Genomic DNA, 12,407 nt, shown 5'->3' on the forward strand with positions numbered 1-12,407 from the left:
ATAAAAGTTAATACTACTACAAATATAATATCAATAAAAAATGAAAACAGATAAAATAGATAAAAACTAGATAAAAATACAAACAGTAATTTGGGTGTGACAGTATAAAAATTAAAAATTATGACATGGGAAAGCTATCTAAGTCGGCATAACCTTCCTTAATAAAATTACTATAATTATGTTTAAAAGCCTTAATGCTAGTGCTAGTTCTAATATATATAGGCAAAGAGTTCCAACATTTAGTGGCTGAAACAAGAAAAGTTCTTCCACCTTCCGTTTCACGGTTATACCGAGGACAGCGTAAAGTAATATCACCATAGCGCGAGGTTCTGGTGGACATGTCATTGACACTTACAAGTCTGTTCCTTAAATACTCTGGGCATTGTCCATTTAGGCATTTGTAAATTAAGCATAGCTTATTAACAGTGATTTCATCATAAAAGGGCAACCAGTCTAGTCTCTTAAATAAACTTACAGTACGTTCATCTCTTGTTTTAACGCCTAGGATAACACGGGCAGCCCTTTTCTGGAGACGAAAAATTCTTCTTATGTTACTTTTAGATGTTGAACTCCAGACTGCTCCGCCGTACAGAAATATAGGCTTAATAGTTGCATTGTAGAAGAGTATGCGCTCGTTTAGAGGAAGATAATGTCTGATTGACCTAAGAACACCTAAACGCTTTGCTAGTTTCTTACATAAGTGATCGACATGTTCATTGAAACTTAGGTCTTGATCAACATGGACTCCAAGAAGCTTGTGGCTTGTGGTATTGTCTAAGGCTTCCCCGCTGCTGGTACAGACTTTCATCTCGTCGACACCGGTACTACCGATCTTAGTGCGTAGCCTACTCCCAGTTACAAACATAGACTTCGTCTTCTCGATATTTAGTTTGAAACGGTTATTTCTAGTCCAGTCCTCAAGCTCACGGGTGCTCTCACAGAGCCTGGAGCATAGACCAGAAGTATCAGTGTATGGCGAGGATGAGCTCATAGTTGTATCATCCGCAAAGATGTCGACTGTGGTTGGTTGTGACACTCCCTCGGAAAGATCGTTTATGAATACCAGGAAGAGTAGTGGAGAGAGTACGGATCCCTGTGGTACACCATGTGTGAGAGCCTGGGACGAAGACTGATTACTGTGCACTACCGCGGATGACCGTGCGCTGCCTGCGATTTTGAAGGAACGAGCGCATAAGGGCAAGGCTGCATTCATCCAGACCATAGATACGCAGCTTTTCAAACAGGATGTCGTGGTTAACAAGATCGAAAGCCTTTTGAAAGTCAGCCAGAACCAAGCCGTTAATGCGGTTGTCATCGAGATTGAACAGCATACGGTCGATGATGTTGATTAGAGCTGTCTCCGTTGAGTGGTGTTTCCTGAAGGCGGATTGCAGTTGATATAGAAGGTTGTTTTCCCTGAGAAAGGCATACAGAGAGTTGTGCAAGTGCCTTTCAAAGATTTTTGAGAGGACGGGAAGAACCGAAATCGGTCTGTAGTTATTCTTGTCAGTCTTACTATTTCCTTTATGTAAGGGCATCACCTTGGCCTCTTTCCAAGCAGTTGGAAATGTTCCACTAGCAATGCAAGTGTTTATAAGTTTGGCAAGTGATGGTGCTATTGCAGGCGCTGCAATCTTCAGTAACCGAGCACTCACACCGTCCACGCCAGTTGCTTTACCTGACGGAATAGCCTCTATCAACCGGAGGGTCTGACTTGGGGTTGTAGGAGGAAATGCTAACTTAGAAACAGGAACTTTGCGATCATTGACAAAAGCTCGCAGCATTGTTGGAGCAAACTGCCCCACAGTTTTGTCAGCGAGTTTCTCCGCTAAACTCTTGAAGTGCTTATTTAATACCTCGGCTATTTCAGTTTCATCACGTATTTGAATGGACCCGTTCTCCTCTAAATAAGGCACACCCCCAGGGTTTTTCTGGCCAGATAGATCCTTGAGCACGGACCAGATCTTTTTTGAGTCTCCACGGTTTTCTCTGAAAGATTCATAGAAGAAGTTTTTCTTGCCTGTTCTAATAGCCTCCGTGACTTTGTTTTTTGTGCGCTTCAAAGCTAACCAATCATCGTGGGAGTTAGAGCGTTTGGCTTTTTTGAGTAGACGGTCGCGTTCTTTCATCAATTTTAGAATTCCGGGTGATAACCATTTTGGCTTTGTATCGTACCTGACACGTTTTTGTTTCAGCGGCACGTTTGCATTTACTGCTTCGTTGAAGAGACAATACCAAGCGTTTACAATGTCATCAATTTCATCAAAGAGAAAGGCAATATCCCATGGGGTCTCCTCGAGTGTTTTAATAAACTTTGCATGGTCCAGTGATTTGAGATTTCGATAGGTGATATACTTGTGTTCCTTTGTATTGTCTGGAGAACAATGTTTGTACAAGCGAACAGCCAGAACTGGAAGGTGATCTGAAATGCAAATTTCAGAACATTTGATGTTTACAATCCGTTCAGGTTTATTGCTCCATATGTGATCCAGACAAGAATTACTGATGGGGCGTGTAACAAAAGACACAACTTGGACAAATTTAGAATCTTTCAAATCCTTGGCCAGGCGATGTCTATTAAAATCTTTTTTGGAATGATCCAAATTAAAGTCTCCTGTCAAGATTGTTTCCATATTCAACAGATAAGCACGCTCGATGTTATCGGCGAGTTTACGGTCATAGTCAGCCTTGACGCTCGGGGGACGATAAACCCCGGCCATGAGAAGAGGTTTTTTGGATTTAAACGGAAAGACTTCCAGCCAAAGGACTTCTAGATCAGGCTCCTCCAGGTCGGTACGATGCTTGATGTTAAGATCGGTGTTTGTATAAATTGCGATACCACCGCCCTTGCCAGTTTGTCGGTCCTTTCGATGTAAATCGAAGCCAGGAATATTATATAGTTGCTCTGGTGTATTACTTGAAAAAAACGTTTCGGTAATCACCAAAATGTCAAGGTTTTTCCGATTTTCCGGGCTTAGCAGGCGCATTTTGATCTCTTCGAACTTGGTCTTTGTTAGGTAGTTGACATTCCATTGTCCAAAACGAAGGCCTTTAGCGGGAAGTTTAAACGTGTCCACATTTTCCGTAATCGTAGTTGGCGGGCCTGGGTTTGCTGAAACATCTCCGCAGGCAAGTAAACACATAGAGATGTTCAGCTCCGCAATAAGAGCTAACTTAAGGTACTTGAGTAGAGCTCTCAGTTTCTTGGTTTTTGGAACCTAACCCAGTCTACTTCGTGACGAGACCAAACTACGGATGCGAAGGAGACCGTGACTTGTAACCGTTCACGTACCCACTCTACTGAGTTCAGCAGCCATCTCTTTTTAAGGCGCGTTGCATTCTGGTCAGTTTAAGGATTGCACCCAGTCCCCTGTTGCGCCGTATAAATAACCTGCGATTTCTACCACTACCATGTACCAGGCGTGAAAATTGTCTGCAGAATAAAACCGCTGGCTCGCTTCGCTCGCCCAGCGGCTCGCTTCGCTCGCCAACTCGCGCCTTCGGCGTTCCAGCAGTTCAATATTCACGTTGCCCCCAAATAGAGAGCCTGCTCGCAGGCTAAATAATTGTACATTTAGGGCCTGATTACATGAGCCGAGCTGGCCCGGCTAGCCGGGCTGGCTCGGTTTGCCGAGATCTCGGCACGTCTGTTAAACGCAACAAAAATTAACTTCGCGATTACATGACAACCGGGCCAGCCCGGTTAGCCGAGATCTCGGTATCGCGATGCCGGGATCTCGGCTAGCCGGGCTGAAAATTTTCCATGTAATCGCGTTAACCGGGCCAGCCCGGCTAAGCGGGCCAGCATTAATTTTCTCTTCCGAGCACAATATCCGACGAAAAAATCAATGCTACTCCTAGAGGTAACGTAACCCATCCAGCTGCATAAGTGCAAAAAATTAACCACCAAATTGCCGGAAAAAGGTGATTAAGGGCCTCTTCACATGAGCCCGATTTACGAGCTGTCTCAGTTACCAGGACGGATTTTGACCTCTGTTCATATGGAAAATTTTAGCCCGGTTGACGGGGATAAAATTCAAGAAACGAAGGCAAAATGGTGACACATAAAGTTGCATCTTTCGCGACTATCGCAGCTTTATTGACCCTTGTAACTTTATTAATAAAGCTAATTCGCATATTTCTGAAGTGAAAATAGATACAAGGCAAAATTAAACCATTTGGACCACCCAATTACGAAAGGGAAGCTATTTTCTCAAAAAAAGTTGCGTCCCGGCGACCGGGCTGGAGCGTTCATATGGGAAAATATTCTTCCCGGTTGTCGAGATCTCGGTTGCAGAAACCGAGATATCGGTAACCGGGCTGGCCCACCTTCTCATATGAACACATCCAAAATTTTACAAGAAAATAGGAGTGAGCCGAGATCTCGGTAACTGGGCCAGCCCGGTCAACCGGGATCATATGAAGAGGCCCTAAGATCATTCGTGCTCTGATCATTCATGCTATAACCGGGCTGAAAGTCATATCGGCAAACCGGGCCAGCCCGGCTAACCGGGCTCATGAAATACCGGGCTGAAAGTCAATTCGGCAAACCGAGCCAGCCCGGCTAACCGGGCCAGCCTGGCTCATGTAATCAGGCCCTTAAAACTTCGCTGTGCTGAAATAAAAATGCTTTAAGTAGCAGCGAACATATATTTATCAGCTGTAGATGCCGTCCCTTTATTTCAGCTCACAAAAAAAACCCAAGGAATTGACCGACAAGAGCTGTTTCACGACAGATACAGTAGGATCGTGTCGCGTTTGTAAACCGATTCCAACACCTCTGGAGTACAGTATGGGGCCCAGTTCTCGGCCACTTGAGATACAAACTTGTATTTCTTTCCTCAGAATAACCAACGAAACTTAAAATTTCTTCCAGAGCTAGCTTCATCATTCAGCATTTTTGTGTAAAGCTATCGACCGGTCAATAATTAATTTGCCCTAGCAATAATAAAAATAAAAGCTCCGTTTGTGGGCCCAGTTCTAAGCCACCCGGACCCGAAGTGAATTAAGACCAAAATATACAACGGTTCAACAAAAAGTTAACTTAAGCAGAAAGCTGAATTAATCTACGTTCCACATGCCAAAAATTAGCTCCTTTGGTAGGGGCTCACGGACAAAATACGAATTTAACTACATCCGTGAATTTTAAGGAGCCGTAAACAAACAAGTTTTCGAAAAAAACAAATTAACCTACCTTCGCATAAACTCGACGTGTGAGCGTTCTATAGCGAATTGAAAGATCAAACTCAAGATACTTAGAGCACAAAAATCAGTCTATCGTTTGAAGAAATAACTTTTTCTTTTAATTCAACTGTGGCGTGAAAAAACGCGTTGAACACAAAGTGGCCGAGAACTGGACCCGGCCGAGAACTGGGCCCCATACTGTACTGTTTGGTAAATTAAACTTTTCCCGAAACGCATTGGAAGAACTGCCAAAACATCTTCTCGAAACCAAATTACGCATTGTCGCACAGTCTATCTGTTCTGCCTTCAGAGAATTACACTTGAAATTTGTCAGGGCTTCAGCTAACGTAGAAGAGAACTCGTCCTCGCAGTAAACACGCCGCTTCTAAGCCGTTACCACCAGCTTCTGACCGGAAGTCTCGTTGAAATACGACAGCCAATCAGTCCACACCGCTTCATTAAGTATTGTTTCTGGACCAATCAGAAGAAAAACCAGAATCCGGTTTTTTTACATACGATCCGACAAGTAAATGTATCGTGCCCTCCTTCCCCGGAGTGATAAGTATGCTTGCTTGCTTGATGGGCCGCAGTTAGGCATAAATAGATTGTGCTAGGCAACTTTTGAGCAACATTTGGCGTTTTGAGCAACTTTTTGTAGTACCAGCAACCTAGGGCAACTTTTGCCTTCCTTGGCATACTTTCAGCAACAAATTCGGATATAAAACCGATCCAATAGGAAATACAATAAAATGACAATGAAATAACACTTGCTTTACGACCACGAAATCTAGACAGCGGCTATCTATCTAACGGGCGCTTAAACCCAGCGGTTATTCGCTGCAACATAGAGCCTGCCGCCGGCCATCTTGGACCATTTTGGTATTAACTGAAGTGCGAGTCACTTATGGCATCGCAATCAGATGAAATTTCAGACGAGGAAAATGGACATAATTTAGACATTGACCACATTGAGGTTGCCATAGACGCTGTGGCAACTCTTAGTAAACCTGCAAGTGCTTCAATTTTCTAAAAATCGCAAAATTCACTCTAGAGAGCAAGCACCTTTTCTAAATTTTGGTGGCAACTTTTTTGATATTTGAGCAACTTAAGAGCAACTTTTGGGTATATTGTGAAGCAACTTTTCCTGAATTTATTAGCCGCTGTTCGCAAGCGCGAAACGGAGGAGTTATGTTTCACCCCCCCCCCCCCCCCCTCCCAAAAAAAACAAAAAAAAAAAACCGGCAGTGGAGAAAAAGCTAGAAAAGTAGAAACCGTAGCTCACTAACTGCTGTCAGTGAAAGGACACATCAGTAAGATCTGACGAAGGTGTAATCGAAGGATAGTTAATCTAGGGTACAGGAATAAGAAATTTAATCGCCACCGTGGAATAACCGCTAATCGCTGGTTGTTTCAATTGGCTGGGCAGCTGATTTTAAAATCATTATGTTCACGTTGTAGTTAGAACAAAAATGTTGAACTCTTTATGAAATTTAAACGCAGTAAGTTAACTAATCTTGACTAGATAGATCAACTTTTTTTATCTTTTTTTCCCAAAAAAGTATTCGCTGTGGTGCCTTTAATATATCCTTGTTTTTCGTTTTGCAAACAGAACGTCAGGAACCAGACATTAACGTCAACTTCAAGACATTACTTGACAAATGGAATTCGTAATGATGTAAAACAAAACAAACAGTAATTTTCCCTAAAAATTAGAATGAAGAGCAGCTGTAAGGCATTGCAACTGGACTTCTCTGTGTGGAATATTTCGTATTTCCTCCCAGTTAAGTGGTTACGTTCCAACATTACAAGACAAGTAAAAGTTGCCATCTTCAGGTAATTTCAACTACAGTTCTCTTTTTTTGAATAAGAGTTTAATTTCAATTTATATAGGAAAACTAGACCGACAAAACCGTTTAAAACAAATGCAAGGCTGGTCAAACAGCTAGCCCTGATGAAGCTAGATTGGAGTCAGTTGTCTTATCGAAATAATCAGATGGAATAAAGGGGTTGCGAATAAGGTATCAGCCTTACATAATTTCTTTTGAAGTTTCATTTTAATCCTAATCTTTGCAAGGATTCCGGCAACTATTTGATGCTGTTTGTTCAATTAGCCCTTCGTTGCATAGCAGAAGTGTAAACTTTATCCAAACATTCAATATATAACGCATTTTCAACATTTTTAATTTATCTACCGCGCACAATACCGTCGCAACCGAATTTTTTCCACACTCAATCAAGAGAAACTTTGAAAACGAGCAAATAAAAATTCAAAAGGAGAAAGAACTGAGGTTTGCCAGTTCAACACATTCGCCCCTTTTAAGTCGAAATGGCTGATCATGACATACCTCAATACACAAAGGAAGAACCACTCCTTTCGCCCTTTAAAGCATTCAAATTTTGTTTTTGCGAGATTGAAGGTGGCAAGTTATGAGTCTGTAAAAATGCTTCACTGTTAGACAAGCGGTGAGCTAGTTATACAATGAATGTGGGCATTCTGTCGATTCATAACAGCGTTTAGCATTAGTTTAGTACCTGTTAAAATTCAACATGGTTTTGCTCAAAACAAGCTGTGATATAACGGAACAAAATGTGAAAATGGTACTTTTGGAAAATAAAATTAAACAAAAGGAAGACTTTCGAGTAAAGGGCTAATTAAAGGGAACACAAGAAACAGATGTTGAAATTTTAAAACCTAGAGCGAGCTAGTCAATACTTTAAATTTGAATAATAAGATCGCGAATAAGGTCATTCTGACAAATTAAGCATTTTCACCTCTCATATGCACCTTCCGGTATTTGCGAAATATAAATTCAAACAATGCTTTATGCTTGCAAAGCCTGCAGTAAAACAAGAAACACTGACCTTCGCCAAAGAGTAGGAAGAAGAAAATCGAAAAGGCGCACATTTAAATTTTTGTTCCGAAAAGGACACCAACGAAAGTCCTCGGTAATTTTTTAAAACCATTCCTTAGATATGCGAAAACAAAAAATTAATCACTAGCTGGCCAGGCTCATGACTGCGACACAATAAAATGAGCTAAAATGAAACTCAAGAAATTAACACCGATAGAAACAACAACACCGGTACCTGCTCTTTCACAAAAACTAAATATATTTTCTAAGGTTCATTCCAACAGCTTAATCTTAACTCGAGAAACTGTTTGTAGCACAGACTACATCTTTTCTTTGTCCGAACATATTTTTTTAAGTATTCAGCCTCATCGCACTCTCTCAAAGCCGTACAGCTGGTACAGGCAAAGGGAAAGTGTTTCTTTCTTGCTTTCTTTTAACGATTTGCAAACCAGGCTACTTACAGCAGCTATTAACTGCGGATAGTTCTGAATTTATAATCATTGCATTCAGAAAAGACTCGACAATTAAGAAAGTCGTTCTAGGCCGGAAAGGAAATAGACGCAAAACGGAGTATAATTTGCGGTTGGAAGGCATGTGTTGTTTATAGTGACAGCCAGAATTTATGCTAGTTGCATGTTCCCTAACATTATTGGTCTAGCAAAATGTGGGTTTAAAACATAAGTGTTTATTGACAAAGAGACTGCGACAACAGATGTCTAACACTTAATGGATGCTAATTTACCCCACAAAACAATGATCGCACCGGCGGGGGGTGGCCGAAAAAACAAAACAAAAAAAAAAAAAAAAAACAATAAAAAACCAATAAGTTTTCTCAAGAATTCGGACTTTTTTCAATTTTATTTTTGGCTCCAAATGAAATATTGAATTATCGAATTATTGTAAAAGAAAAACAATGCATTTTGTATAAAGACTGCAGGCGCGAAAAAATCTCGCGATTAACTCGAGTAGGTCGCTTGTTTATTTAAACAGATGTTAAACAAATTCTCCAAATTCACAACATTTGTCGTAAAAGATGACAAAAAAAGTGTGGAAATTACGTGTTGTGAAAATCGCAAAATTAAGTTGTCAGCTTTTTCCTCAGATCCTACGCACGAGCAAATCAACGGTTGAGAAAGAAAGAGGAAGTTCTTGAGGTTTGCGTTTCACCGCCTTGCTATCAATTTGTCGCCGCTTTGCTTTCTTGCACCACATGAAATATACTGTTCGTAGCTTGGAATTAGAAGTTAAAAGGCTGTAATCTAATGCAATCTTCAACAAAAGCGTGGGCGCTTTTCCCGTGAAGTAGTTTGTCGTGAATTTTCAACGTCATTATATTGCAATGGCTGAAATTCAATCCATCTCTAATGGACAATTTTACAAAACGTCCGGTACAAAAGCAATCATTTTTTAAACTCTCCAAACATTTTCAAAATCCTACAAGACATGCAGATCAAGGTTTTTTTTAAAAGACATCGTCCGAGGTGCTTATAATTCTTTCTCTCTGTGGCCCAATTCTTGTACGTATGCCATGTATAACGTCACAAACAAAACAAACATGCCAACAAAACATCATAAATCAGACATGAACGTCCAAGGCATTGACTGACAAGTTAATTTATATGTAAAATGGAACGCATATGGTAAACTTCCCTAAACTTACTAAACTTACACTATTGCATAATGACCGGCAGCCGAACAAGATCTCAAAAACACTAAATTACCGGCAGTACGATCACGACGATGTTTTTTAATTCTTGTAAATCAAAAGAATTTAGCCAATCTAAAGTATGTCGATTCAAACGAAGAGCCTACTCTAGCTTCTTTTTATTCGAAGTGATTTATCATCCTCCGAAGATACTCCGAATGCACTCCGAAGATATTCCGAAGATTTTTCGAAAATTGTCCGAACTCCGAATATACTCTGAGTGATGGTTCTCCGACGATTGCAGAAAGAAAATCCAAAGATCCCCGAAGAACACTCGAACCTGAAGGTGAAAGAAGAACACCCGAGGGATGCCGAAGAAAGTCGGGCACTTGAGAAGATTAGCGAAGGCTTTCAAGGATTCGTCTGAACATTTTGTTCGTGGGAACATTATTTCCTTTAGCTTCACTAAAAAGGAAGGGTTGGAGGATTCGGGAATGGTGACGTGCCATGAATTCGAAGTTTCGGATGCATAACATTTTTTTTATGGCGTTCCGTTGTTAAGTTTTTATTCACAATGAAAGAAAAGCAGTCATCACTAGTCTTTGGGTGCTCTTTGGCAGTAAGAGATCCGATTGACTTAGGTGAACTTTAGCCGGACTTAGCTGTCTCGCCCTGCTCCTAACATGCGTAAGTCAACCAAGCGTGGTATTTATCTGAGCCGCGAGAAACTGTTACGAGTCTAGGAAAGGTAAGAGGAACAGTGCTGACTGTTTGGAGAAGTCAGGGAGGTGAACATTGCAAGCATTAGCCCGTCGATCACTCGTGATCACTTAAAAAACAAAATCTTCACAATGCCTTAGTTCTATTTTTTTCGGGTCATCATCGGCAGTCCTCAGTAGTTCTCAATAGTCTTTGATTCTTCCTTGGGAATCTTCGGTTGATTTGGGCAAATAAAGAATAAAATTAATTTGGTTGAATTCGTCTCTAATATTTTCGCTCAGTATTTTGGCAAACTTGCTGCACATACACCGAATTAATTTTGGAAGCTTCTGTAAACAATTTCAGGCGGAAAAAGTAGACCATCAAGTACCTTTTTAAACCGCGCTTAATTCTCTTCGCGAAGTGAAAGTTCTTTCCGGAGCGTCGGAGTTTGTTTTGAAATTTGTCAATTAAACAGCCGAATTCTGCCAGACGTCTTTCTCTCTCACATCCTTTACTGTTGTCCTTTTTATATAAGGCCTTCGCCGCCCTTTGTTTTCAAAAATGTTCTTCAGAGATGCAATATTATAGCGACAAAAGAAGCCTCGAGAATGGATTTCGGGAGCCCAAGAACTCAAAAGCTCCCGCTCCCATCGCTTCGCAATTTGACACGCAAGTGTTGACAACGTGTTGACATCTTGCTGTCAACGCTTCAAGCGTAAGCCGATCATATTTTTGCGTTTTGAGAGCAACGCTTAATTCAAACGCTGTGGCTTTGCCGGTAGTCCCAATTTTTTTCGCTACTCGCCTCATTCTCGTCCCCATAGCCCTTTTGTGTCTCTTAGCCGGCTGGGCCTTGGCACGAGAAAAGGAAGGGCTCTGGGGACACAGGATTTCCAGTCCTTGATTCTAAGACTTCCGGTTTTCGTGTATGCAGCCATGACGTTTCAGAAAAATGTATCAGAGAGTCGTTACGTTTTCGACCTCCGTTTAGGAATTCTTTGTTCCAAACAGCCAATCAAAAAAACGCGAATTAATTCGAAAATCCTATGTCCCCAGAGCTCTTCGTTTTCTCGTGCTAAGCCGGCTAAGAGAAACGAAATGGCTATGGGGACAAGAATGTTATCGCCTCGCTCCGCATCGTCCCCTTTTTCGAGCGGTCATTCATTTTCTGCACTGCTCGTAGTCTAACCGCACGTGGTAAGGAATTCCAAAGGGTAATAGCGCTATATCGTGCGTTGTCCAGAGGCCGATTTATAACCTGGGATTTTGAAACTGTTCTTCTTTCTCGTGTTACGGACATGCACAACAGGACGTGTTACAAAGCGATCACACAAATAATTGGGCGCTAGTCCCTTGACACATTTAAACCCAAGAATACCTACCGTAAACGTCAGATAATTAACTACTCACGGGGAGCCAGCTTAACTCCTTGAGATCTGGTATTATATGGTCGAACGGCATGCTTTGCGAGCGTTTGTTTTGACTTTCATTCTGTCGCTAAAGGAAAACGTTTGAAAATCGAAAAGATTTGGGGCATTTTGCGGTCTAAAATAATATTGACTGGAAGAAACAAGTATAAAATGTTTGCGTATGGGGCCATTTAGATAAGCACTACTGTTTTTGAAATTGTGACCTCGTGCCGTGGGGTTGCAAGTAAGGCTGTAACAAAGATGCGCGAAATTTCCTAAAAAGGCCCAGTCCACTCGCCTGATGACATTTAGCGATGCCGTCATGACGTACTTCATAACTTAAAAAGCAGTAAAGATAGAAGTTACTGTTGCTCGCGCTTCTCCCTTGCCTTTCGATTTTTCCGTCACTTCGATCGTACTCTGATAAACATGTTCAGCTTGGAATAAGAACGAAAAACAATAATGGTTTACTCTTATAAGATTTAAACTAAACGCAGAAAGGTGCATTAAACTCAATATTTTAAAATAACGAGCGCTAGCCTGCGTTTGGTCGAAAGATCAGATATAATACTGGAAACCGAATTTTTAAGAGCATTATATTGAATGAATTTCAGG

At 41.2% G+C, this 12,407-nt stretch overlaps 2 protein-coding genes across 2 annotated transcripts in view; one reads left to right on the top strand and one right to left on the bottom strand.

Moving 5' to 3' along the window:
* LOC144640164 (flavin reductase (NADPH)-like) overlaps positions 1 to 12,407 on the top strand; it is a 136,172-nt gene that overhangs the window by 22,337 nt on the left and 101,428 nt on the right. The window lies entirely within an intron of this gene.
* LOC144640148 (uncharacterized) overlaps positions 1 to 12,407 on the bottom strand; it is a 199,738-nt gene that overhangs the window by 13,830 nt on the left and 173,501 nt on the right. The gene's annotated exons all lie outside the window — the stretch shown is intronic.

The sequence above is a fragment of the Oculina patagonica genome, unplaced genomic scaffold (genome assembly GCF_052425735.1).
Source record: "Oculina patagonica isolate OP01 unplaced genomic scaffold, crgOcupat unplaced2, whole genome shotgun sequence".
In the NCBI taxonomy this organism is placed as follows: Eukaryota; Metazoa; Cnidaria; class Anthozoa; order Scleractinia; family Oculinidae; genus Oculina; species Oculina patagonica.